Source organism: Podarcis pityusensis (assembly GCF_964106645.2).
Source record: "Podarcis pityusensis genome assembly, chromosome: 5".
Taxonomy (NCBI): Eukaryota; Metazoa; Chordata; class Lepidosauria; order Squamata; family Lacertidae; genus Podarcis; species Podarcis pityusensis.
In genome coordinates this window covers 47,450,371-47,477,390 of record NC_138032.1, presented here as the reverse complement: position 1 = coordinate 47,477,390, position 27,020 = coordinate 47,450,371, and the positions used below count along the sequence as shown (strand labels likewise).

The 27,020-nt window shown below is 41.2% G+C and overlaps 1 long non-coding RNA gene across 1 annotated transcript in view; it reads right to left on the bottom strand.

The window, feature by feature from the left end:
- LOC308477428 overlaps positions 1 to 18,849 on the bottom strand; it is a 38,012-nt gene extending 19,163 nt beyond the window's left edge. Inside the window, exons 1-3 of the long non-coding RNA XR_013986556.1 lie at positions 18,729 to 18,849; positions 4,233 to 4,421; positions 3,506 to 3,626 (exon numbers count right to left, since the gene is read on the bottom strand). This is a non-coding gene — a long non-coding RNA (uncharacterized lncRNA). The remainder of the gene's footprint in view (positions 1 to 3,505; positions 3,627 to 4,232; positions 4,422 to 18,728) is intronic.
- Positions 18,850 to 27,020: the final 8,171 nt, after the last annotated feature.

The window sequence follows — 27,020 nt, the reverse complement described above, 5'->3', positions numbered from 1 at the left end:
ATTGGGGAATGCTGACCCAGGTAGTTGGGTGTAACAAAAATGAAGGAAGCATTGCTGTTTAAGGCCCATGCACTTTGATATCCACACATGAAAGCAGATGTGAATCATATTACAAAAAGAACAATCATGATCCACACATAGGAAACAGAATGCTTACAAGTTTCATAGGTAAAGGTAAAGGGACCCCTGACCATTAAGTCCAGTTGTGACTGACTCTGGGGTTGCGGCGCTCACCTCGCTTTATTGGCCAAGGGAGCCGGCGTACAGCTTCCGGGTCATGTGGCCAGCATGACTAAGCCACCTCTGGCGAACCAGAGCAGCACACGGAAACACCGTTTACCTTCCCGCTGGAGCGGTACCTATTTATCTACTTGCACTTTGACGTGCTTTCAAACTGCTAGGTTGGCAGGAGCAGGGACCGAGCAACAGGAGCTCACCCTGTCACAGGGATTTGAACCGCCGACCTTCTGATCGGCAAGTCTTAGGCTCTGTGGTTTAACCCACAGCGCCACCTGCGTCCCTACAAGTTTAATATTCCTTCCCAAATAATAATCTCTCTCTCCCATGCCCTTGTTTGGTGACAGACACATGTTTTTCTTATGTGATATGCACTCTTCTAGGGCTAATGCCAAGTTTGGGGCAGGGTGATGACCAAGTACTGCATTTATGGAGCTCTCCAATGCCACCTTGTCCCCCCCACTGCATGAGTTTAATAGGGGTGAAGAGATGGCAATGGGGATGGCTGGCTGTAGGAAGCCTGGTGCTTTGCAGCTCTGGAGGAAACAGAGGCAACTGCAGCCACTACTATATTTCCCTAGCCTCTTTGAAGTGTTGGAGCCTAAAATAGTTTTTTTTAAAAAAGGAGGAGCATCAACCATACTGAGCCTGCTGGGTTTTCGTGGGGAAGAGAAAAAACAAAACTGCTAAGACACACTGGCGGAAGGTGGAGGTGGGGGAGCACACCGCCCCTGGCACCATCGGGGAGGGGAGTACCATCACGGCCACCCCCGGACACATGCCGTGACCCCCCACCACGCTGGGCACCACGCCCCTGCGGTGGCATGCCATGCTCCCAGGACGCATGCCACGCCCCCTTGGGTGGCATGCCACACCCCCAGGACGTGCGCCAGTCACATACCTGCCTCTCTCCATCCCTGGTGGTGGAGCATGCGGCTTCGCCACTGCTAAGACACAGAGCTTTAAAATGCAACCTGTGCCTGGAAAGAACCAGCTAAAAGGTAAGTGTGGATAAGCCCTTAGCCTCAAAATAAACCTTCTACAACACTGTTTGGAGAGAGGGATATCTGGTTCATTTGAAGCCACTTTGGGGGTCTTCTCTATAAGCTATGTGGAACTCATAAGTTTCTAAAGTAATCAATTATAGCTCTGACTCCACTCATTGGCTGAAAACACTGCAGGCTAAGAGCAGCCTAGCTCATTTCTCAGAAAGCAATTGTTTCAAAGGGTGCCTGCATTCTAGGAGAGCTGCTTTTTTATATTAAAGCTCAGAGTCTGAGTCCCCTGCTAGCTCTGGGTCCAGTGCAACAGTATCTTTGTATTATCTTTTGGCTGTCCTGGGAAGGAGTGGCAGATGTAGGACTGTGAACTGACCAGGAAGGGAGAAAACATTGCTGATTTTAAGGGTATGTGTCTGATGTCTAGGGGTAAGAGGTGCCAACTTTGAATGAAGTAGCAAAAGGGCATCTGCTTTCGTTCATTGTGTTGCAAGGGGGAGAGTGGGAGATACCGTCTTGGCCAGAGTCAGTGTCTCATGACATCAAATCACTGCTCCATCCCCCCCCCCTTGGGTGATCACAAGTGAACAATAGTGTGTCAGCAAGGCAGCCTGTATACCTTAAAAAATCTTGTATAGACTACAGACCCCAGATACTTTGGTGCAGTTCAGCTGGGAACTGTCAGAATATTTTCCTTTTTATTTAGTTGATTTGCCATTTAAAAGCTGCAACGCTTTGCAGAGAAAGCGATTTGCTTAAGAGCATCCATGTTCAAACTCCCCTTCCTCGTTTCACTTTTTAGCTTTTTAAAAAATGTGATATGTTTATTGCCAAAAGTTATATCAAGGACAGTAAAAACCTTTCAGCTTTAAAAACTAATTGCCCCAAAATCAAAGGCATGAAAAAGCTGGCTGTCTCCCATAAATGTGCTGTGGGTCATGTAAATCATGCTATAAGTTGGAATTAGATATGGCATCTTGCACAATGTATAAATTTGCAGCTGCAGAAATTTATTTTCTCTCCAAAAAGGAAAGCAAACTCCTCCCCTGCTTTCTATACCCCCGCAACAAGGTTCTGTTCCTTCCCCCCCTCCCAATCTAATCTCTCTTACTTCCATCCATAATATATTTGGAAAGCATCAGTCAAGTCAATGTGTCTGGGAGATAGATTGCCGTGGGAAATGGCCTCCATGTTTTGGGATGAGAAATATTGGTCAGAAATACCTTAATGGGAGAGGCGATGGAGCTAATTCTCTACCTCCTGTTTTGGGATTGGTACTAGTAGCAAATTGGCAGCTGGCAGCCCTAGAAAATTATTTCCTACTTCTTTCCCTCTCAATCCTGCAGTTAGGACAATATTTTATGAAACACACTTTCCCCCACTGCCAAATTTCATGCTGCGGAAATATGGATAGCCTCTAAGTTGGGTTTATATCTTGGTGAAAGCATTCTTTCTCTCATTTCTTCTCTTCCCAAAATCAATTTGAAACCTCAATTAGTAATTGATGCTTATACTCTGCAGAAAACTGGTAGTATTTAGAACAAATACTGAACTTTCAGAACAGTCCAGAAAGTGGGGTGATATGCAAACTACTTCAGATCTAATTTAAGGAAAAAGCAACCTAAATTGCACTTTCTGAAGCAACACATGATTTTTATGAGGACTTCTTTTTTAAAAAAATGCAAATGTATGTGGAAATGTGCAAAACTAAACAGTGGAAAGAGTGGAAAAAGGAGAAACTGGGAGAAATCAAAACAGAACGATGAGCTTGTAATTGGTTGATTGCCTTTAATACAAATGGTGGATTGCTTTTTTTAGGATTGAAAAACATATTTTCTTGGTTTATTTTAGCCTAGCGTTTTTTTAAACAGGGTTTCTGAACATGGCCCAAGGGTTCTTCCATCTTGGGAACCTTGCTTTCCCTTCTTGTGCTGACAAGAGGCCCAGGCCACTTCCAACTTTTGATGCCCTAGCCATTGGCAGCTGGCAGTCACTGAACCTGGTAGTCATGGTCAGTGAGACCACAGACAAGTTGTTCTGGTTTCCTCCCTCCTTGCAAAGATACTGCAGTTTCACAAATAATTATCACCTAATTAAACTGAAAAGTGCCTTACTGTTGCTGTCACAGTAGTGCCTCCACTGGGAGAAAAGTTGTGTGCCCCTCCCTACCTGCTCTAGTTTTCTACCTATCCTCTTCCTTTGCAAAGGAATAGCAGACAATTATACATTGCAAATTTATTGATGCTTAGCACTTACCGTAATTGTCTTACCTTAGTCATTGCTGTCACAATGTCCATTGTAGGTTCATGCCACAATCATCATTCATCATCATCATCCTTTTTTATCTGTATACCATCTTTCTATCTTACAATACTCAAGGCGGTTTACAAGCTGAAGAAACAAAAAATGTACAACTTATAACAATCTAATGCAATAAAAAAATGTGATAGTAAAACAAAACTTTAAAATAAGCAACCTACATCAAAAAGTAACATTCAACAATTATTAGAATAGTACAAAATAATAATATCAACATATAAAAGTTAAACACAAATCCACTCAACAGCTACAATAAATAATTTCTAAAGTATAATCAATAAAACAATGGCAAGCCACAGTACATAAAATAATACAATACAAATTGAGAAGCAGAGACTAGAGGGTGGGGCAAGGCAGGTGGAAGGAGGCCTTGCCTGACGAAGTCTCTTCTCTCACAATAACGCCTCCTCTGAAGTCCATGGGGATTAAGGCCTGAGCTGGTTTGTTTTAAAGGTGCCACACAGGGTTGTTAAAAAGAACCTCTCTTTGCTTCATTTTCTGCATTGTCTTGAACATTTCGAACTACTACAGTCTGAAAAAGACTGACGTTCAATTTTAGATATGTTGGTTTTATGATAAATTGGGGATTTTCGTAAGAATCCAAACTTGGTCATTTTGACAAAGATTACTTTGTGATTATCTAGCTATCTATCTGAAATTGGCGATGTAAAAACTAACCTGTCTTTTCTCTTGCATTGGAATAAGTCTTGTGTCATTTTCTACTTCACTTTCAAGTTGTTCTTTGCCCTCCTTTTCTCTCTCTCTCTTTCTCCTCTCCTTGTCCCATTTCCTCTGCTCATATGAACCTTTCTTCCCAGCTCTCACACTGCAAAAAACGTCTTGTGATCCCTGCTGGAGCAAAGTCAGCTGTAAACAAAGAAAGCAAATTGGTACAATGTTGTATAAGCAAGATTTCCAAATTACCATGGCATCCACTTGGGTTTACGCTCTCCTCCTGCTGACAGCATGAGTGGGCAGAGGCCAGTGCTGGAGCAAAAATGTGTTTGTGTTGAATCACCACCATCCTGAAGAGCTTAATTTATAGAATCAATAAAGGCTGCAGGCACTGGTATTTGGGAATTGTTGTGGTCTTGGGTTATCTGCAATGAGCTGAGGATTCTAAAGATAACTATATTTGAAGCAGGGTTGGGAACTAGTGCCCCAAATTCCAGCAACTGAGACAGACTCATGTCCTACTGCATGATCTAACTCCAAACTGATCTGGAAGCTGCCTGCTAAATCATAAAGTCACTTCTCATGCAGAATGTACTGGAAGAGACCGCCTAGCATGTGATGGGAGGGTTGTTGTTGTTGTTTAGTCGTTTAGTCGTGTCCGACATTTCATGACCCCATGGACCAGAGCACGCCAGGCACTCCTGTCTTCCACTGCCTCCTGCAGCTTGGTCAAACCCATGTTGGTAGCTTCGAGAACACTGGCCATATTGTTGTCCCTTTCTCCTTATGCCCTCCATCTTTCCCAACATCAGGGTCTTTTCCAGGGAGTCTTCTCTTCTCATGAGGTGGCCAAAGTATTGGAGCCTCAGCTTCACGATCTGTCCTTCTAGTGAGCACTCAGGGCTGATTTCCTTAAGAATCGATAGGTTTGATCTTCTTGCAATCCATGGGACTCTCAAGAGTCTCCTCCAGCACCATAATACAAAAGTATCAATTATTTGGCGGTCAGCCTTCTTTATGGTCCAGCCTTCTTTATGGTCTCAGCTCTCACCAACTCTCACTGGAAGGGTACCATTGACATTTGCTGTTTCTATACTGGATAGCTCTGCTAGAACATTTTGAGGGAGGAGCAATGGTCTTTTAAACTATATTCAACAACATCAAGGGTCAGTTATGGAGCATCTGTTTTGAATATAGAAAGTCTCAGATTTAGTCTCAGCCATCTCCACCGAGAACACAGGTGATGGAATGAGGAAACCCATAGCCAGTTATTCTCTGTTGGTGTACTGAGAAGACATTCTAAGAGAAAAGCGAAAAGCTAGCAAACCTCAGCACTTTTCTCCATGTGAACTGAAACCTGGGGGGGGGGAGTGTTGTTGTGTGCATGTGTGTGACTTTTGAGTGATGTCGTGCTAAAAATTGCTGGATCCACATGACAAGCTGCTTCACATGGATAGCAGAGCTTGCCATGTGCAGAAGCCTCCAAGGGCTTCTCTGATGAATCACGTCTTAGTAATGTGATGAGAAAGCAAGTCAAAGAACATTTAATATCACACACACACACACACACAGTGTTGCAGTAATGTTAGAGAAAATTTTTCTTCCTTTTAATTAGCCCACAGAACGCATTGCTTTCGGATATTAACAAGGCAACATTTAACAAATGCTCAGACATTTCCATTAGTACCTTGATAATCTGCACTTAGCTAATTCGCACACAAAAATACCCCCCATGGACTTGGCTAAGATTTAATGCCAGAAAGCTTGTAGTGCAGTCTTGTATTACAAAAATTTCATCACTTACACTAATATACTCCAGAGCATGTATTAGTGTACCGTGAAGTATTATGAATAATTAAAAATAAACTAGACTTGTCAAAGAAACGAACAAAGTACATTTTATGCTGCATAAGCTCAGCTTTTTACTGTGCCCTCCCCCCGCCTCACTTTTTAAATTTGCGATTCCTTTTTGGTTCACAAAGTCCAGCAATTTGCAATGGTTTTCAAAGGCATTAAAATGGTTTAGTGATGCTCTGCTGTGTAATTAAGAACATTTGTAGTTACACTCACTTACCAAGGGGGGGGGGACTAAAAAGGGATGGGAAGGACTATGTTCCTTAGCATTTCGCGGGGGGGGGGGAGAGCTGAATTCTATAGGTCAGAAGTACAGCTTAGTAGCTATGAATGCTGTTGTGCGGAATGCTGAGTATATAGGTGCTATAACTGATACAGTTGCTTTAGCCTGTTTCATTAATACACAGCCCAGAAAGTTTTGCTGCCTGAAGCAAAGGACAAAATGGTACCCCCTCCCACTCTACGTATAGAAGACAATTGTACTAGCAATTGAATTTCACTTCAGCACTGATAATGGAACAGCGTCATCCACCACAGCTGAATGCAACAGACTAGCTTATGGGGCTCATGGCAGATAAGGATGGGGAAGAAATTCAATTTAGTTCACAGTGAAAGGCAAACCCAAATAATTTGCACTTTCTGTGACAGTCCATGAACCAAAACACAACCATCCTTCAAAATGTGCATTCCCCCATATTTTGCAGTACGGTTTCCCAGCCCAGTAATGTGTACAGGAATACACATTCTGGGGTGAAGTGTGGCGATGAATGCATATATTATTGAAAATGGGATACAAAAATGCACAGTAGTATTTTTTTAATTTATTTATTTATTTATTTATTTATTTATTTATTTACTGCCCTTTATCAAAATATCCCAGTGCGGTGCACAACATTAAAGGGATTTTTTTCCTGCAAAAATATGTATATTAAGCAAAATTGCATACACAGATTCACATTAAAATGCTGATAAATTTTACTGGGGAGTTTTTGTTTTTTTTAAAGAAATGACAATGAAGTGGGAATATGGAGATCTGAATTTAAGATTGAAATTATGAGAAACGGATAGAAAACAATATTAACATAGTCACCTATTCCTATGGGCAGACCACATAGCAGGCACAGTTCTGTCTGCTAACCATTCTTCACCTCCTAGCATCTGCCACCTGAGGTGACTGATGTTACATACTGTGCCTAATGGTAGGGATGGCCTTATGTGGCTTTCCCCTTATTACCTGCACTCTTTTGAGATTTTTGCATGGTTTTGGAAGTGTCTGTTACCCAAGCTATAACTCTTGGAGCTATTGCTTTTCAGCTTGTGATCCACTGCGCTATACTCAGTTCTTTGTTGATCAGGGGACCATCCAAGTCTCCAAAATTACATGTGGCCATCAAAATTCCTAAGATGTGACAAAAGAATCTAACCCTTGTCCTTCTTATTTTTCTCTCTCCAATGTTTCAATGTATTCTGGGAAGCAGTTGGCATCCAAAGCTATAATCAGAACTGGCAATGTTGAAGCAGTGCTTAGCTCCACACTAGTACATCTATTTCTATCCAGCTCATAGTAAGATAAGTCTCACTTCTTCATGCAGGGCCAGGTTTATATAGAGCTCAAACTCTTGGCTTCCAGTGGGCCATTCCTCAGACAGGATCCTTCTGTCTGCAAAGGCCATGGCTGCTGGCAGCTTTATTTCATGTGCCATGACCGCTAGTTGTGAAAAGGAAGAAAGGAAGAAAAATCAGTCCAGAAGGACTGTTGGTATCATCTTTCATTAAGATAAAGGACTTGCACAGACTGGATTATAGGACAGATCTTTTATCTTGTTTTCTAGCTATGCTCTTCCAAGTTGGCCTTCAGCAAAGCACGGGAGAAAAGCAGATATGAAGAAATACTCCTGCTTCTCAAGGGATATTTAAGCGTTGCTTACAAATGCTTGCAAAGCCCTTCCCCTCCCCTTATAATTCCATCCATCCTGCTATTCAAGCAAAAACAAACAAACACAAAACCTGTACATCTTCCCCACCATCCAAGAAAAACACCCTTTTATGAAGGTGGGAGGTGAGTAGATGGCAGGATGACTCTCCTACTGGCTCCCTCATTATGCCTGCCTGGCTCTGGAACTTGAATGAAGAAGAAGGGTAGAGCATGCAAATGGTAGAGCATGCAAAAGGTTCCAGTTTCAATCCCTGGCATCTCCAGGTAGGGTTGGTGAGATTCCTGTCTGAAATCCTGGGGAGCCACTGCCAGGCAATGTAGACAATATTGAGCCAGACAGACCATTTGTCTGAGTCAGTATAAGACAGCTGCTTACGTTCATAATAATGCTTCTGGACATAAAAATGTGTCTTCAAGTTATGCAGTCAGGTAGGGTGGCCAGCTTGTCTGTCTGCGAGAGAGCTCTTCTACTAATTGTTCACCTCTCACCCCTCTCAGTTTTGTTTTGTTTTTTTGCTTGTATTTGTGTGTGTCTGTGTTATATACAGTTTGTAGGTGACTGTCAGGAAAGGCTAGGCTTGTCATATGTCAGGAAAATTCCTGACATGTCCTGGCTTTCTGGTGTAAACATAGCATTGGGGGAATTTTGCCAAATTGGCAAAATGTCTGGGAAAACCCGGATGTATGGCAACATGGTAGAAAAAGCAGTGCATACAGCTCAAATAGCTCAAAATCACTATTTGGGGGTTAGTGATTGGGTTAGGTTTCCTCATAAAAGCTCAATAATTTTAGTGGTTTCCTAAAACTCAACAACTTTGCGGGTGTCAGGGATTTTACTTTTTGAAATATGGCAACCTTAGGAAAGGCTATCAAGAGGGGTGAAAGGTAGGCCTCATTTTGAGTCTGAGCTGGATGTGACTGAGGAAGAGCAAGAGGTCATTCTATGACAAATCTTGGGTTTACTTGGCGCTTAGTGGGCAATGCTGGAAACATATTTTTGTGGGTGCAAATTGTTAGGAGAGCTTGTTGGTTTTCATTGCAGTTGAGCATTCATTTAAAAACAGCATTATTTGTCCCATTAACGTATTCAGCACAATGCCATTATACCATTTCCCCCAGAGAATACAGGAAATAGGAAGAACCAGCATGCAGAGACACTGATGCTGATACTAGATGAAAAGCCAGGAAGAATTCTTTAAGAGAGAAAAGAAAAGTTGCTGCTTCTTGTCTATACTCCAGGGAAATTGAGAAGGATGGTGTTTGAAACTTCGGGAATAATTAAGAAAAATGCCTGTGTGTATATTGGAGCAAGCCGTAAGTCTTTTTGTCTCTGTTTAATAAAATTCTAGTCTTTGATGTAAATGATAGAGGACCAGTGGTTATTTATAGACTTCTTTTTTTGGAGTTGTTGTTTTCCAGAATGCATTTGTAATGTATACTAATATCAGAGTTACCAAGACATTGTCAGGCTGTTTCACAAAAAAAGAACAATATTATTAAGAAATGAAGGTGAGGGAAACCCAGAAGGTAATGTATGGAACCATGTGTGTGCAGAAAGGTCTTCGTCAATTGCATTGTTTTATTACACAATTTTTGTGTACAATGTTTCAAACCCTGTGGGGGAAGCAATGAAAAACCGGTGACAGGGAGCAAGATGTATGGGAGAAGCTTCATCAGGTTACAAGTCGGGAGAAACATATTTGGCCATTTATGCTGTGAATGGGTGGACGTGTGCATGTATTTGTGGGAGAGAGAGAGAAAGTGAGAAAGTTGGGTGGTTGTGTGAGAGGGGGCCAGATAGAGAAGTCAAGAGGGCCTGGGGTTCCCCACTACAACCATAAAGGAACACTTGGCTGCCTGCATAATCAGTGTCCATCTATGGGCCATCTAGTTGGATTGGACTGATACATTCCTGCTTTCTTGGAGGTTTTGTCTGGTGGTTTGTAGATGAATGTAGGGCTTACTCTTGGCTTTGATCTTTCTTGGTGAGCTGCCCTATGCTGTCTGGGGATGAATGGGAATCATGAAAGTAGTCGTAGATAACAACAATGGCATAGATCAGAAGTTTTCAACCTTTCTGAGTCCATATCTCCCTTGACCAACTACATTCTTTCTGCGGCATCTTTGTGGAGCTCAGGAGCCTAGTTAGAACCCCTTGTCTGCAGAGGTGGCAGCCTCTCACCCCTTTTTGAACACCCTCCCTTGTGGAGTATTCCCTCAGCCTCCTCTCCTCTCCCTGGGAGTGCCCTCGGCAGCTGCTGCTGCTGCTGCCCCTGGTCTCTGAGCTGCCCACCCTGCCCCAAAGACAGGTACCTCCTCACATTGCCTCATAGAAACCTGAGAATAGGATGCCCCCAGCCCAATGGAGACAGACTAAAGGTGAATGTGAGGCCAGCACCTTACCTTGGGAAGCAGCAGTGGCAACAGCAGGCGCTGCCAGGCCTGCATGGTGGAAAAGCACTCAGCTCTCAGGCAGGCCTTGCACACAGCAAACATATAATGTGGCTTACATCTTTTATGGGCCCAAGTGCTGCTGAGAGCCAGCAGACAACAAAATGGATGAGACTTACCTGAGAGTTGAATCGAACAGAGACAAAATGGCTGTGTGACTCTGCTTTTATAGAGTGACACTCATCTGCTGAGTTACTTACAGGGGGAACAGGAGAGTTACAGATCCCCCTGTCCCTGTCCATTCTAGGAAGTAAAGCATGTTGTAATTGACTGTACTGATGTAACACATGCCACAACCCCCTGGCCAGCCCCGGAGCCACCATTCACCTGTGGAGCATCTAGACAGGGCTGCTGCCACAAACAGCTGTGCAAGCCTTTGGGAGGCAGAGATGTGAGAAGGCATCAGAGGAGAGAGGGAAGGAAAGAGGGACAGAGGCCAGGTTTGCCTGCAGCACCCCTGACCATCACTCAAGGCACCCCAGGGTGCCACAGCTCACTGGTTGAAAACCACTGGCACAGATCAACAATCAACAGACTGGGAAGAAGCTGACCATAGGAAGCAGGGCAAGTTTCTATGCTATATAGGCGCCATGTCAAAATCACAAAAGACAGAGTTTTAAGGCAGTCCTTGGGGTCCATGCTGATGAGTTCTCTAAGGTCAGCATGAAGAAAAGACGCTTATGACGATGCACAAGATGACGATGCACCAATCTGACAGGTGGGTTGCTAAGGTTGGGCCACTGATGGAACAAGGGGCAACATTTAGCTTGACAAGAGACAGAAGCAATATCAGAGGTTCAGACAACAAGAAACACATACCGTTATTGCTAGGTTTGCACCGCAATACAAAATCAATTTCAATCCAGCCATGAGAGCATTTTGTTGCTGCGGTTGTAAGCTTTATTTATTTATTACCTCTGCAATATTTGCTATAGCCTCTCTGTTTCAGAGTGACGTTTCAGCTATCCGGCACCATGTCACAATAGCAAATTTCTAGCACCACACTAAGCTTCCCTGCCTCCCCCCACCCTCTGGCCCTATGACACTCCTTGGGTTTGTTAAAGTTTTTGAGAGGTTGAGAGAACCTTTTTCCCCTTGCCCATTTATTTTATTATAAGATCTGACAGGCCAGACAGAGATAGAGAAAATAGAAACTCACAGTGATTTTTTTTTAAGGCTCAGGATAACAGAACTTTTAAATGTTTTCTTTTCTGGAAAATCAATGTAGTCTTTTTTTATCTGATCGACTGGGCTCAGGCAGAGTGAAGGGCTCCCGTTAGTTACAATGAATGAAGAGAAAAACAAGTTTTCTATGCAGACCTTTGTGTCGGATGGACATTTATTTTACTCCAGATAGAAAGCATGAGACCAAAGCAAAATAAGGATTGAAATTGAGGCTGCTGGGGGTGGGATGGGAGATGCAATTGTATCCCAGCCTTGTTTCACATTTGATTAGATCAGCATACAAATGGTTCAATGTGACTTTACTTTGGCTCCTGTATGTACAACCATAAGCTAAAGTATCAGTGGCTATCAAATAACTTCAGCTGCATTTTAAGCCCATTAAACCCATCTATTATGTGTTGGCAGCTCCTCAGGGGCTGTTTTGCATGTTGTACACAGGCAAACTTAGCAAATTCTACACTAGGAAGCTGCAGCCAACCACAGCTCCCCAATGATCTGCATAGCCGCTTCCAGATGGTTCCATTTTCAGGTAAAAGTCAATCACATACTGGCCAATTCAGGTTTCACGATGAATGGTGATTTGGAGCCCTTGCACCACAACCCAGTGGGATGAATTGGGATGAATGGAGTGGTGAAGAGTTTGACAAGACACTGAAAGACAAAAATTCAAATACCTACTCAGCCCATAAAGCTCGCTGGATGATCTTGGGCCAGTCACTGACTCTCAGCCTAACCTACCTCAGAGGCATGTTGTGTGGATTAAATGAAGAGGGGGAGAGCCATGTACTGAGCCTTGAGCTCCTTGGAGAAAAGGTGGGAAACAAACAAACAAACAACCAAACCTGCTTCTGCCCAACATGCTTCCTTGTGATAAGGAAAGCAATTGGAAAACACATTGGATAGTGTGGCATAACTCTTGCTTTGATGCAACATCATCTAGCCTCTCCGCAAACAACTCAAAGATAATGTTCATTAAATAGTCAACATCACTTAATCTTCCTGCAAACAAATCGGTATGAATGCTTAGTAACCAGGTCACCTGGAAGCACCAGATGATTATATTTTGGGGTACACACTTTAAACTTCTTATCTGTATACAGTGGTACTTCGGGTTATAGATGTTTCAGGTTACAGACTCCACTAACCCAGAAATAGTACCTTGGGTTAAGAACTTCGCTTCAGGATAAGAACAGAAATCATGCAGCAGCGGCGCGGTGGCAGCGGGAGGCCCCATTAGCTAAAGTGGTGCTTCAGGTTAAGAACAGTTTCAGGTTAAGAACAGACCTCCAGAACGAATTAAGTTCTTAACCCGAGGTACCACTGTACCTGTGTTTGTCCCATGTGTTTAAACAAATACATACTGAAACCATATAAACTGCCCTGAGAATTTTGGGTATAGGGCAGTATATCAATTCAATAAATTCAACATAATGTATCACTTTGAAATTGTAGTGCTTTATGTTTTCCTGAATGAGCTTTTGAGATCTGGAGTTTGATGGGTGCCCTGGCCGAAGTTTAATGGCTCTCTCTGAGCACAGTGTCTGAGCTGCCTCACCTCAAAGAGCGGCTGGAATGATTGAATGCTCCTTCATTCAAAAAACCTCTATGCTTGTAGAAATATAGGATATTGTGAAGAAACTTGATTAGAACCGTACTCCTTGAAACACTATTTTCTACATGGATTGTTTTCTGTTTTGGTACGGAGATGTATTCTATCTGATTCTCCCACCGATATTCTGAAGTGGTGCTGCCTAGATGCAGGTTTGCCACCTCAGAGTTAAGGCAAAACTGGATGAGAAGCTGGGGGAGGCCTGACTGGATCTCCAATGTTAATATTTCTTTTTTAATTTAAAATTTGTTTAGATCAAGGCTGCAGCATAGGATCTAGAAAAAAGAAGCTACATAGGGGGATATTTGGACTGGAAAAAAAGGCTTAACTCCCTTGCTCCTGTGCTGCAGACCAATTTTTTGTGTGTGGAGGTGGATTTCAGCAGCTGCATTTAATTTTTTTAAGAACTTTCCAGTGATTCATTTGCAGATTTCTCATTGCCATGTCCAGTTTGGCCCCAAATGTGAGGCCTCAGTTGTAGTCAAAGTGCTGCTAATTTCTTTAGGTTTGCAGAGTGTAGTGTCTCTGATCTTGGAGTTGTACAGCTTTGCCGGTGGTCTAATGTCTTGTTTAAATGAATGCATAAGTGCATCAGTACCTCTCTGTATGGTACTGCATGACAAGTTTTTTCGTGGTTTGTAATTTAATAGTCTCGCTTAACTCTAATGTGTTTTCTGATTTTTCAACTCTCAAGTCCACAGATGGGTTCCACTGCTGAGGAAAACAGAAGAAATCGCTCTCCTTTATTGCTTTTCAGGGAAGGTGGGGGAGGAAGACACACATATTCCCTCCAACCAAGGCACGCCATCGACCCCCCTCCCAGTTGGGCAATCTTTTTAAAATGTATCATTCCCTAAACTTCCATACTTAGGCATGCAGAACGTAAGCCTAGAAATGCAAAAATTATCCGTACCAATCTGCTGCCATACCCTGTCCACATTACACTGATAAATCATGCAGGCAGAAACCATTAGTCAAAAACACATTTAACTTGAATCAAATTTGCTTTGTGTTCAAGGGGGGAGCTGGCAAGGTTCATTCTGGCTGAATAATTTATCAACTCCTGATTTGTTTAAAATACAAAACAACAACAACAGCAACAACAGCAACAACAGCAACAACAAGACTTCTTGTGCTGAAGTTTCAAGACTTTCTGGATATTTAACTGCTACATCATATCAGCTACCCAGGCATCTTGTGTAGGGACATGCATAAGGAGCTTGATAGACATACAGTGTCATCCCTGTTCTATGGATGCCTTTAGAAAGGAATGGGAGAAGTTTATCAGGGGCCACTAGCTGTGATACCTAAATGAAGCCCAAAGTTGGTGATGAACAAATAATAGGGGATAAGCAACAGGGAAGGTCTTCTATCTTTGTGTTCTTATTAAAAAAAAAATGCATTTCACAATAGTAACCTTTTCTTTTTTTAAAATTCTTTTGAAGATAACAAAGAACAAACATGACCAACCTCTGGAAAGTCACTGTAGAGATACATGCAAAAAATGGGCAAGTATGATTCTATATGTTTGTTTTATACATTTGTACCAATCAGGAAGTCACAATCTTTGATTTGTAAGTGGGACTGAGGAGCAGAAAAAAAGCGCTCTCTTGCTTCTGCCACCATCAAGGACCACCTGAAGACATAAAGGTAAAAGGTAAAGGTACCCCTGCCCGTACGGGCCAGTCGTGTCCGACTCTAGGGTTGTGCGCCCATCTCACTTAAGAGGCTGGGGGCCAGCGCTGTCCGCAGACACTTCCGGGTCACGTGGCCAGCGTGACGAAGCTGCTCTGGCGAGCCAGCACCAGTGCACCACACTGAAACGCCATTTACCTTCCCGCTATAAAGCGGTACCTATTTATCTACTTGCACTTAGGGGTGCTTTCGAACTGCTAGGTGGGCAGGAGCTGGGACCGAAGCTCACCCCGCCGCGGGGATTCGAACCGCCGTCCATGTGATCGGCAAGTCCTAGGCACTGAGGTTTTACCCACAGCGCCACCCGCGTCCCTACCTGAAGACATACTTTGTCCAATTCTATATTATTTTAGGTAGGTCCTAAAGACATTTCTTTTTCATTCCTCCTTTGATTAGGTAGCTGGGGTGTTTTAAAACTTGCTTTTATTAGTACTATATTTGATGTTAAAGGCTGGCAATAATTATATCTGCTATTTTGGGGTGGGTTTCCCCCGTGCTATTTTTGTTTTTAGGCTGCCATGTTAGCTTTTAAGCTTTTAAATATTTCCAATTGCTATGTGGTTCCTATGATTAGACTGGTAACGTCATTCATTGTGTTTGTAATAATTTTTTATTGTGAGACTCTTTGAAAGGACCTAGGTCCTGATAAGCAGCATAATCAGTTAAACACACACATACTTAGCTTGTGGAAATGACGACTATTTTATTATGGTGGTTGTAAAGGAAAGATGTTGTTCTTGCAAATAGGAGATAAAAAGCCCTGTTGAGCAGAGCTGCTTTGGTAGAACATAGTTTCTCTTCACAACATAACAGCTTCTTAGCAAATTTTAATCAAGAATCCAATATGCACTTTAAACCTCTTGCTAGAAGAGGGAAAGAAGAATCTGGGAAGATTCTGTGCACTACGAACACTCCAAGGCTGTAATTTGGGTCAGATGGATATAGAGCACATCTGTAGTGTATGAAACCCTTTGGCTCACAATTGTATTAATTTCAATGGGATTTAATTAAATACATTGTTTCAGAATAAAAAGTGAAATCCCTCCTCTGCCAAATCCTTGTTTGGATGATAAAATGCACAGGCATGTTATGTCTGCTGCAGTAATATGTTCTATCATTTCCCTGGTTAAAAAACAAAACAAAACATTTTCTATACCTATTTTCTTAAAAACCGCAATTGAGAATTATGATCATTTCTCACTTGATGGTTTAGTTATCTTAAATCATTTTAAACAGCACAGAGTCTCCTACCTCCACCACACAATCTGTTTAGCTCCTTAGTGTGCCTTAAATGTTTGCTAATTTCCTATTTACCACTTTTTGTGTGTGCATGCCCAATTATAGCTGAAAATGATCTTGTTAAAAAAAAGAAAGAAAAAAGACAAAGCCCCTTGGGAGAATGCATTGATGCAGCTTGTGTCTATAGGCATACGCAATTCCTAATTAGCTCAGCTTTTTAGCAGGTTGCATAATTAAGAAGTATGCTGACAGATTCAAACTAAGGCCTTCCTTTGAACCAAGGTGGAGATTTGAAATGAAGGTTGAAATTACTATTATTCTAATTAGCACTTGTGGAAAAGGCACCATCAAGATCAAACACTACATTAGTCCTTGTGGTCTAAGGGAAGACTCTGTAGTTGACCTATTTGATAGTTTGTCAGATTTCGCCTGAAGCCATGCAATCTTTACTTGTAGTGGTTCCAAATCTAATAAGATATGCTGAAACTGATCTAATTAATATTGCATTTTGATGGCAATAGCATCCTCTTAAGGTCATGGTGATTCCATAAGGTGACACAAGCTCTACTTCTTGGGAATGATATTACTGGAAAAGACAAAAATTGTTCATGTATTACATGACTTTTTCTTCTTCTAAATTGAGATAACCTTTATCAAGGAAAGAACATGCACGTTATGCCTTCTTAAGTGTAGTGCAATGGTTTATTGGTGATGGAAAAAGAGATTGGTGTACAAGCAGTGATTTTAACCTTTAGGTAGACCAAAAGCCAAAGCGGTGAGTGAGTATATACTCTGGTACATGTACAGCGCTGTGTGCATTTCCCCACAATTTAAAACTCCATAAACTGCAGTCCTCATTACATAGCCCTGTTGGCACAACCTCTTAGGTGTGTCAGAGTGTTCACTAATCTGCTTATGGTACTCTCAGTACAGTGGCGAACTATGGGCTCTCAAATTTCAGTGGTGCCATGTGTGATTGAGAACCCCCTGCCTCTAATGCTCTCTTCTAGAGCATTGTTGTAGTGCCCCCTGCAGTGTGGCACCCAGTACGGCCACACCAGTCATGCCACCCTAAAACCGCCTCTGCTCAGTGAAGTCTGTGTGCTTTTCCAGGCCATCCAAGAGACTGCAATGAGCTCAAGTGACTTTCCTCTGAGTACACATTGCTGCAAAGCTAGTTCTGCAGTGCACTGTCAAATCTCTTGAAAGACTTTCAAAAATGCATCTGTCATCCCCAGCCTTTGAGTCTTTGACCTCTAAAGGTCAGAGTTGACATTTAATTTAATACCCACCCATCCATATTCCTACCCATTATATTTCTATCGCTGAGACAGTGTTCTTGAGAGCCTTGACACATACATTAGACGAGTTCTGCAAGTGACAGATAAGTCTTGTCTGCCTTTGGGATAATGTAGCACCCGCCTAGCTTTACACAAATGAGAAAGGGGAGAGAAATCGGCAGGTGGTGCTTTCCTAATCCAGACACAACAAAACAGGCTTGGATTTTGCAATCTACATGTAGGGAGCGCTTAATAAATAAAAATTAAAATGAAATGGAACTAACCTCCTGGCATGCAGCAAAATAAATAAACAAGCAAGGATATGGGGGAAGAGGGTGATTTAAAGATATTTAACTTACTTAGAAGCTTTTACTATTGCAAGAATTTATGAATGTACAGAGGAGAAGTGAATGCACAGTTGTGCTGAGATTCTAAGTTGCCTGCTGTGGAGCCGAGAAAGATTAAAATTTAACAACACTTCTTGCGTACATAAAACAATAGAGATATTCTATAGGGAGTATAATTGAAAAAAAAAAAGGTTATTAGCATACAGTTCAGGGAAAAAGGAGTTGCTGTGTGTGTCTAAGAGGAAGAGAAGCAAGCAGGTTGACTTCTGCTAAAATAAAATAAAATAAAATCAAATACCACGACTTCCAACTCTTCCCGTCCTCCACTTTTGCATGGGCAGAAAATATTTCAAAATGTTGAAACTTAGGATTCAGCAGGCAACTAAAATTCCTTTCAAATTCAGTTTAGACACTTCAAAATTTTCAAAATTTAGAGCCCGGTCCCATCCCTTTACTTAGCTGGTAAATGCAACAGGATATTTATTTAAAACCTTTATACGCCACCTTTCTGAATAAAAATTTCTCCAAGGTGTCTTACATATTAAAATAAGAGCACACAAACTGTAACATTAAAAAAAGTTGTCCCCCTGAAACTCCAAAGAACAACTCAAGTAGCAAAGGGTGGTACAGTGGTGCCTCGCAAGACGAAATTTATTCGTTCTGCGAGTTTTTTTGTCTTGCGAATTTTTCATCTTGTGAAGTACGGTTTCCCATAGGAATGCATTGAACGGTTTTAAGAAAAAGGACGTTTTCGTTTTTCGTCTTGCGAAGCAAGCCCATAGGGAAATTCATCTTGCGAAGCAACTCAAAAAGCGAAAAACTCTTTCGTCTTGCGAGTTTTTCGTCTTGCGAGGCATTCGTCTTGCGAGGTACCACTGTATTCAAAGATGCAGGCCTCATTACCTGACCCTCAGGACTCCCTCCAGGTTACCCTTTCCCACCAGCCATCGCAGTCAACAGCCCTACTTCAAGCTTTGTTCAGGTGTTTTTGTCTGGCTTGAACTCCAACAGTGCCTCTTGCTTGCCTGAACAGAATGTCCAAAGGCATAAGCCACACTTGTTGCACTACCCACTTTTGCTTCTGGCCCATGATCCCTAGAAGATTGGTCAGAAGGCGCTCCTTATCCACTGCTGCTGTAGCCTGAAAATAAGTTAATATTCTTAGTTGATTGGGGTCCTGAAATGGTGGCAGTGTTCATTTATAGCAGGCAGGGAGAACCTGTGGTCCTTAACACTGGCCATGCCAGCTGAGGCTGGTGGGAGCTGAAGTCCAACAACTTCTGGAAAGTATAGGTTTGTTGTTCCTGAACAGCAGGAACAGAAGTTCAGCCTTTCTTCTTTTTTCTGCAGACGGGAAAAACAAGAGGGGCTGCCATTTTGAATCTCTGCTAAGTGGAAATGTGAATGCTGGCATTCTGGAAAGCTGGCTGTCTCACAAGAAAGGCTGAAGAGGTTTTAGTGTGCCACTGGCCCTATTAAAGTCTGAATAGGTTCCACGTTACTCCCATATTACAAATAATAAATGTCATAGCTCAAATCCATCTTTAATACTCACTACAAAATGAAAGTACATAGAGATATTAACCTTGAATATATTAAGAGAGTGAAAGAGAGATGCTGGCACTTAGGATTTTCTTTCAGGTGAATCAGTATGACAGAAAATGGCTTCATGGGATTCCAAAGGTCTTACATCTTGCAATTATTATATCTGTGTCAGTTGAAAAAGTGTAGTTTGACAGTGTCTTCCTTTTTATAAAGCTGCTCCTTGCCCACCCATTGAATTATTTAGAAAATAAGATATAAACTGTAATCTTGATGTAAAGTAATATTCCACTCAAGAGGGCAAGCAGGTACACTTAGGACGGTTGAATGTGAACCACAGTTCAGAAGACATTGCTGTGAGTTTACTGCCTTCCTACTATTATTGGGTCTTTCATTATGATTTTGGCTAAAGTTTCACCAGGTGGGAATCTGGGTCTTTAATGAAACAAAGTTAAAAGGGGGTTCAAATGAGCACTGACAAAACACAGGCTGCACATGTTAGGCGTTAGGGCTTGGGGAAGGATTTGAGTCAGTTTGTATTTAAGTGTGAACCCACCTAGTTCACACTTCCTAAAACAATATATGAACCCAAATGTAACTATCCTTTGAGATTCACATGTCTCCAGATTTCGTAATGGTTTGCTGACCAAAGAATATGCTCAAAATATTCATTTTGTGGGAGGAAGTGTGCACACAGATGCTTTCTAAAGTGTGCATTTTAGTGGGAAATGCTTTCAGAAATGTGTGTATTTTGAAAAAAAATTGCACTAATATATTGATTAATTTCCATGAGGATTTTTTTAAAAATGCAAACAGATGTGGAAATTGGGGGAACTGAACTTAAGAACAGAAAAATGAGAAACCAAGAGCAACAAAAATTGACAGATGCATCCATCCCTATGTAGCCATTCCCACTTGCCACCAATATAGTGGCTGGCTGTGTGCTTGGTAACTGTGAACTGGGGCCTTAGACACACATCATGCCAAGTGCATACCATGACTAGTAGGGATGTGACTAGTGGAGGGCTAGTCCACATGACCTCACAATATCCTCACATATGCCTTTAACTACCTCTAATTTGGTTACAATGGATCTTTCCTGAATGGGCTGTTCTCCAGCCAGGTGGGGTGGAGACCATGAATAGGATACACATGAGCAACAAAAAGGTATGCAGCTAGAAGGGGCAGGAAAAGAGCGAGAGATCTGAAAGCTTTTAGCTGGATTGGGGGCCATCAAAGGAGGAGATGCAGATGATGCTTACTGACTGAAATAGGAATGCCTGTTTGCTTCTTCTGTGCCCTATTTATATACATGTAAATAAAGGAAATATTTCAAAGAAACCACTGTTCTTTCATCCAAAGGAAACTGAACTGTATTATACAGCCCCTATATGACAGAGGCATGGATATATATATATTTGGTAAATAAGGAAGCAGGCAAAGATTTACAGGGAAACTATTAAAGCAATCAACTTTGCTTGAGGTCAATAGCATCTATGATATTAGACATGTGCAAGAAGACATCCATTTCCTTGCTTTTGCCATGTTTATGCCTAAGGTCTTTTATTTTAATATTATCACTGTTCTTTCAAACAAGGAACAACCTAGCTTTCTGGTGCATTGTAAGGGTGGGGGTGGGGGAGTCAGGGAAGCATGAAGCATATTATGAGAAGAAGATTCCCTGCTCCAAGTAGTCAAGATCGACAGTGTTATGTATTGTTATTAGCTCAGCAAAGAGCTAAAAAGCAAAATAAAGCCATCTACAAAAACAATGAGCTGTTAAAGAAGAGTGGGTTGGGTAGCAAAACCCAGTTCAGGGGGAACAAATCCATCACATCTGCAGTGCCCTTCATCCCAAGGAAACTGAACATGAGCTACATATTTGCACCCTTGAAGTCCCTTACCACATGGAAATTGGGGTACATCTAGTTTTTTGGTGTGTGCAAGGTTCTATGGTGTATATAGGATAAACACTGTAGTTGGGACAAACTCTTTATTTGGGATAAATGAACACAATCTACATTTCACAATAGAAAGTGGAGTTTAAATTGCTCCAGTTGATACTAAGAATTTTATTTATTTGTGTACATTTTAAAAAAAATAAAAAGTAAGAAATTCAAAAAGGTGAATTTCATATTCCTGAGTACTGTTATCTCTCTAAGCCCTGACAGACCACAACATTCACATCTGTGATGGATAATTTGATGCAATAAAACTGCAGATGTCTATACACACATGCTGTTGCTGAAGGTACAGAATCTGTGGTAGGAAAAACAAGGAGTGGGTCAACTCTAATTGAAGATATTACTTCAGTTAAAATGGAAGATATGCCTTCCAGTACACACACACGAAAGAAAACCTCTAAGCAGTTTACAGAAATATAAAACATTAAAATTCAATGAAAACAGTTAAACACAGGTATTTAAAACATTCAATATCTGATTAAATTCAACAGTATTTGTCTTCCTTATCTTTATATTTCTACTTCACTGAACACAAGCTGGCAGAAGGAACGGAAGATACTGCTGGAAAAGAATTCAATATATAAATTTAAACCTGTCCATTTGAAATCATGGCCCAGTCTGCAGCTACTTAACATGCTCAGTAAAACAGATAGTTCTTAAACGGGCTTACATTTGGATGGATTGGTCCCATGCTGCCCAATCCTAATCACATTAGAGGAAAGGCCCACCTGCTTTGCATGCAGAAGATTCCAAGTTCATTCCCTGGCATCTCCCAGTAGGTCTGTTAGCGATCCCAGTCTGTGTAGACAGTATTGTGCCAGATGGACCAATGGTCTGACTCCTTATAGGACAGCTTTCTATGTGTATCCTCCTTTTCACTTTCTTCTTGGCAGCAGAATGACATGAATTAATTCTCTCAGTTTACTCTCCTGGGGAAAAGAATCTGCCATGTATAGCACAGAACCTCCTTGCAAGTACATATACTTAGAACTGTAGCTTAAGGGACAGTCAAAATAAATTCTGTTGAAGTTTGTAAGTCACAGTCCTGCAACAAATAGCAAGGAAATGCAATGATAGCGTGTTGCTCTCCTGTAGAAAGTCTGTGTAACTCTTACTCTAATCAAACAGTGGCAAATGGCTGCCATATCATTTCTGCTGGTGCTTAACAAGCTATGTTAGTTTTTCTTCATTTTGAATCCATTTCCCCAGCATTTATTGGCCATCAACTGCCTAAATGAAGCAGATGGGAGTTTTACACTCTAGAGATTCATTTACTCTTCTCCCCAGATAGCTGTTTTAAATAAAGTTCTTTAAATGTTTGGATTGGATATGGATAAAGAGAGTCATTCATTTTGGAGACTTTATGTGTCTTCAATGATGGCAGATCTTGGTTATTGAAGATGGTAACTGAAAAGCCAAGGGTTCCTTCAGACATTCTCATACTATGTGGTAATAGTGTCAAGATGTGTCTCAATAGCCTATATTTTATCTTCAGTAATATTTGATATTCAAAAAAAAAAAAAAACATTTTCTATTTCAGCACTGATATTTATATTTTATGTATTCATTTTCCAGTACCTAGCATGCAATAATACAATTTTTTGATACAATTTAATATGAGAGTGGATCTATATCTGAGGCTAATGTGGGGACTTCTGCCAGGTTAGATTCTAATTAATCTAAATGGTGTTTTTTAATTTAAATCTTGAACTGATCTTTATCCTATTTATCGTAATAATGTTGTTATTATTAGTATTAATAATGATTTATTTTGAGACATCAGTTCACCACTGGCAGGGGGTAGTCATTGTTGTGCCCTGCAGATGTTGTGGACTAACTGGGAACTGGGAACAATGAAGATGTCGGCTCAGTGTAGAGCAGTTATAAAGTTGGGGGGGGGGGAATCTAATTATTTGCTAAGGATCACCAGGAAATTGGTTAGAAAAGAACTGCTGATATAATAATGCTGTTATACAAATCTATGGTACAAGTGTACTGGGAATGCTGTGTACAATACTGGTCGCACCATCTCAAAAAGGATATTGTAGAGTTCAAAAAGGTCCATAAAAGGAGCATCTCCACCCCCATTGTTCTGCCTGGACACTGAGGTCCAGCGCCGAGGGCCTTCTGATGGTTCCCTCACTGCAAGAAGTGAAGTTACAGGGAACCAGGCAGAGGGCCTTCTCGGTAGTGGCGCCAGTCCTGTGGAACACCCTCCCATCAGATGTCAAGAAAATAAACAACTACCTGACATTTAGAAGACATCTGAAGGCAGCCCTGTTTAGGAAAATTTTTAATGTTTGATATTTTATCACTTTTTTATTCTGTTGGGAGCTGCCCAGAGTGGCTGGGGAAGCCCAGCCAGATGGGCAGGGTATAAATATTATTATTATTATTATTATTATTATTATTATTATTAACCAAATGATCAAGGGGATGCATGTCACCTATGAGGAAAGGTTTCAACATTTGGGCCTTTTTAGTTTAGAAAAAGGGCAAGTAAGGTGAGGGATATGATACAGGTTTATAAAATTAGTCAAGGTGAGGTGAAAGTAGATCGGAAGCGGTTTTTCTCCCTGCCTCATAATACTAGAACGAGGGGCCATTCAATGAAGCTGGATGCTATAAGACTCAGGGAAGACAAAAGAAAGTATTTCTTCTGGTAGCGCATAGTAAATCTATGGAATGTGCTCCCACAGTATGTAATAATGGACACCAACTTGGATGGCTTTAAAAGAGAATTAGACAAACCCATGGTGGACAAGGCTAGCAATGGCTACTAGCCACGATGGCCACGTTCTTCATCCAGTGTGTATGCTTCTGAATACCAGCTGCTGGGAGTCACAAGTGAAGCAAACTGTCAAGGAGCTCATGCTGGCTGAGACTGCTGAGAGTTATAGTTCAAAATATCTGGAGGGCACCTGGTTGGTAAAGGTTGCTCTGTTCCCTCGAGAAAACATGTCCATCCATTACCTCACAGAATGTTCCTTTCAGGTTCTTTTATTGCTCACAAATGACCCACCACCATCTTTGTCTAGCAATGCAGTTGCTTTGCAGCTTCTCTCCCTGACTCCCCAGGCCCTGGATTTATCTAGATGAACTGAGGCTTAGCCGGCATTAGTGTAGATGCCATATTTTTTCTCCAGTGCCTCCCTTTGCAAGGACATTTATGAAGCCTCCACTTAATACTCTGACTGCTTTACAGTCCCTCCCTGGTAACTTCATTTCCAATTTTCCACTAGCACAATATTCCTTTTTTGCTGTATTGGTAGGATTTGTAATGTTGAGGAAACGCTTTATTGGAGTGGAATGCAGCATTTCAATTTTTTTTAAAACCACACCATATTTTCTTTACAAGCCTTGTGGCAACTCTTATTGCAGATATAAATCTAAGACCTTTATATCTTGAATTATATCTATGAAGCCTTCTAAACCATTTTTGTATTTTTTAAAAAGAGGGAGCCCTTGTACATCATATTCATTTCGTGGTGGTGCATCATTGAGAGAAAATAATTTGAAAATTAAAATTGGATTACTGTATGTATAAGCTCTCAGTCATCTCTGGACTTAACCCTCCTCATGTGATGCCTGATCTACACATGGAATAGAATGTGGTGAGAATTCTGAGGTGGTAAAACGTTCTACCTCAGATGCTAGATATGTGTGTCTCATGTTTTTGAATTGTCACAATAATTTTCAAAATAGTCTCTACAAGTTGAAAACGAAAGAAGTAAGAAGTAGCTGGAACCATGTTCCTGATGTGCTGGTTAAGCATTTGCTGGCAGGTGTTATTCCCCACAGTATGGTGGTGGTGATTAAAAATGTTTTCCATTTTGGCCCATCTTAGGGCTGTCATACGCTTGGATTTCCCTGGACATTACTGGGATTTCAAAGGTGGAATTGACGTCCGGGGGGAATTTTGGAAAGGTGGTGCTTTGTCCTAGATCTTAGGCAAGTCAACTGAAAAGAAATCACGGCATTTTGTGGTGTTTTTGGATGAAAAAGCTCAACCATTTGGGGGGGTGGTTTCCTGATTTTTACTTTTTGACATACGGTTGAGGCTTGGTCTGCAAGTACTTTCATATCTCTCTCACCTCTCACAGTCATTTCCTTACCCTCAGAGAGGCACACACTGCTTGACACTCATTCTCAGTCCACATTCTATTTAACCCCTCACACATTTAACCTAGTTCCACAGCAGTTTTGTACATGTGCAGAGGACACCCTTATGAACCCCCACTGACTAACATTGGCCACAAAAATAAGTATTATTTTTTTAACAAATGCACGTTCCACAACTATTAGATAAAAGCACACACTAGACATTCCTTTTGACCTAAACCAATCATCCATTTCCCCAAGAGCACAATCCAAACAGAGGTTCCTGAAAAATTGTCCCAGCAAAGTCAATGGTAGTAATAACACACCCCATTTTCAATGTCATGAAACTCATTCAAAAAAGCAATTCCTTATTCTTTTTACTCTAAATTTGGCATTGACCATCCTGAAACATACATCTCGAGACTTCCAAGTTTCAAATCAGTCTACTGAACCATTTCCTATCTTATAGAAACTCTTCTTCCGAAAGGTTTGTGTATTAATGTCAGAGTGTGATTCAGTCAGCTCACCCTTAGTCACAACTGTAATCCTGTAATTAATTTTCCTCAGTGCTCAGTCAGCTTGTTTATTTTGATTTTCAATCCATACTAGCCCCAAAAGCCCTACGAGTGTTAAAGCTTCCAGTACTGATACACTAGCATTTTTAAAAATTAAATTTTAAATGCTAATCAGCAAAAGAATGTATTGTCAAGCTAAAAACAACTTTTTTCTCAGATTTGTAAATGATATCTAAGTATTGCTTTCTGAAATATGACACCTCCATCTTAACAGCAAGTGCCTTGGTTTAAACCTATCTTCATCTGGGACCCCAATCTGGGAGAACACAGGACAATCCTGATGCGATCACATTCACTATGTCAAGGTTATGCAATGTGATACATCTCTTCCTAATGATGTGGACACAACTTCCATCAGTCCTGGTCTGCACTGTTGATGATGAGGGATGATAGGAATTGTAGTCCACAACATCTAGATAGCACCATGTTGGCTACCCTTGCACTGGGTGGTCCCATATGACTGATCCAAGAAGCATTGCCCTGACTCTCAATTGTAATGGTTTGCCCTCATGGATGTAATGATGTCACTAAATCCCATTTTCTATGTGGACCTCACTATGTGAGTAACCAAGGAAGAAGAAAGATCAGAACTGAGAAGAAGAAAATGGCACCAAAGCAGGAACAGATAGAAGATACAATGCCAGCAAAAATTAATTAAAATAAAGGTGAACAATTAGGTTTCAGAGGAAAACATTTCACCCTACCTCATCATTTTTTATCTGAAAATCAAAATGAGGCATTACAGTAGTGCTGTTCATGACTCTTCTTTTGACTGGGAAAGCTTGAAGTGGGGAGATGCATATATCCAAACATTCAGAGACATTTGCTGTGGAGATGCTACCTATACCTTTGAAGATGGATATTTCTCTACACTTTTTATCTTCTGGTATGCAGCAAATATACCTTCTTTCATAGAGCATGGATCAGCTTTCAGAGTATATGAGATTGTACGCCTTTTGATAGGCATGGTTGTGCATTTACATCACAGAGTGTTGTTACTTTAATAAAATATG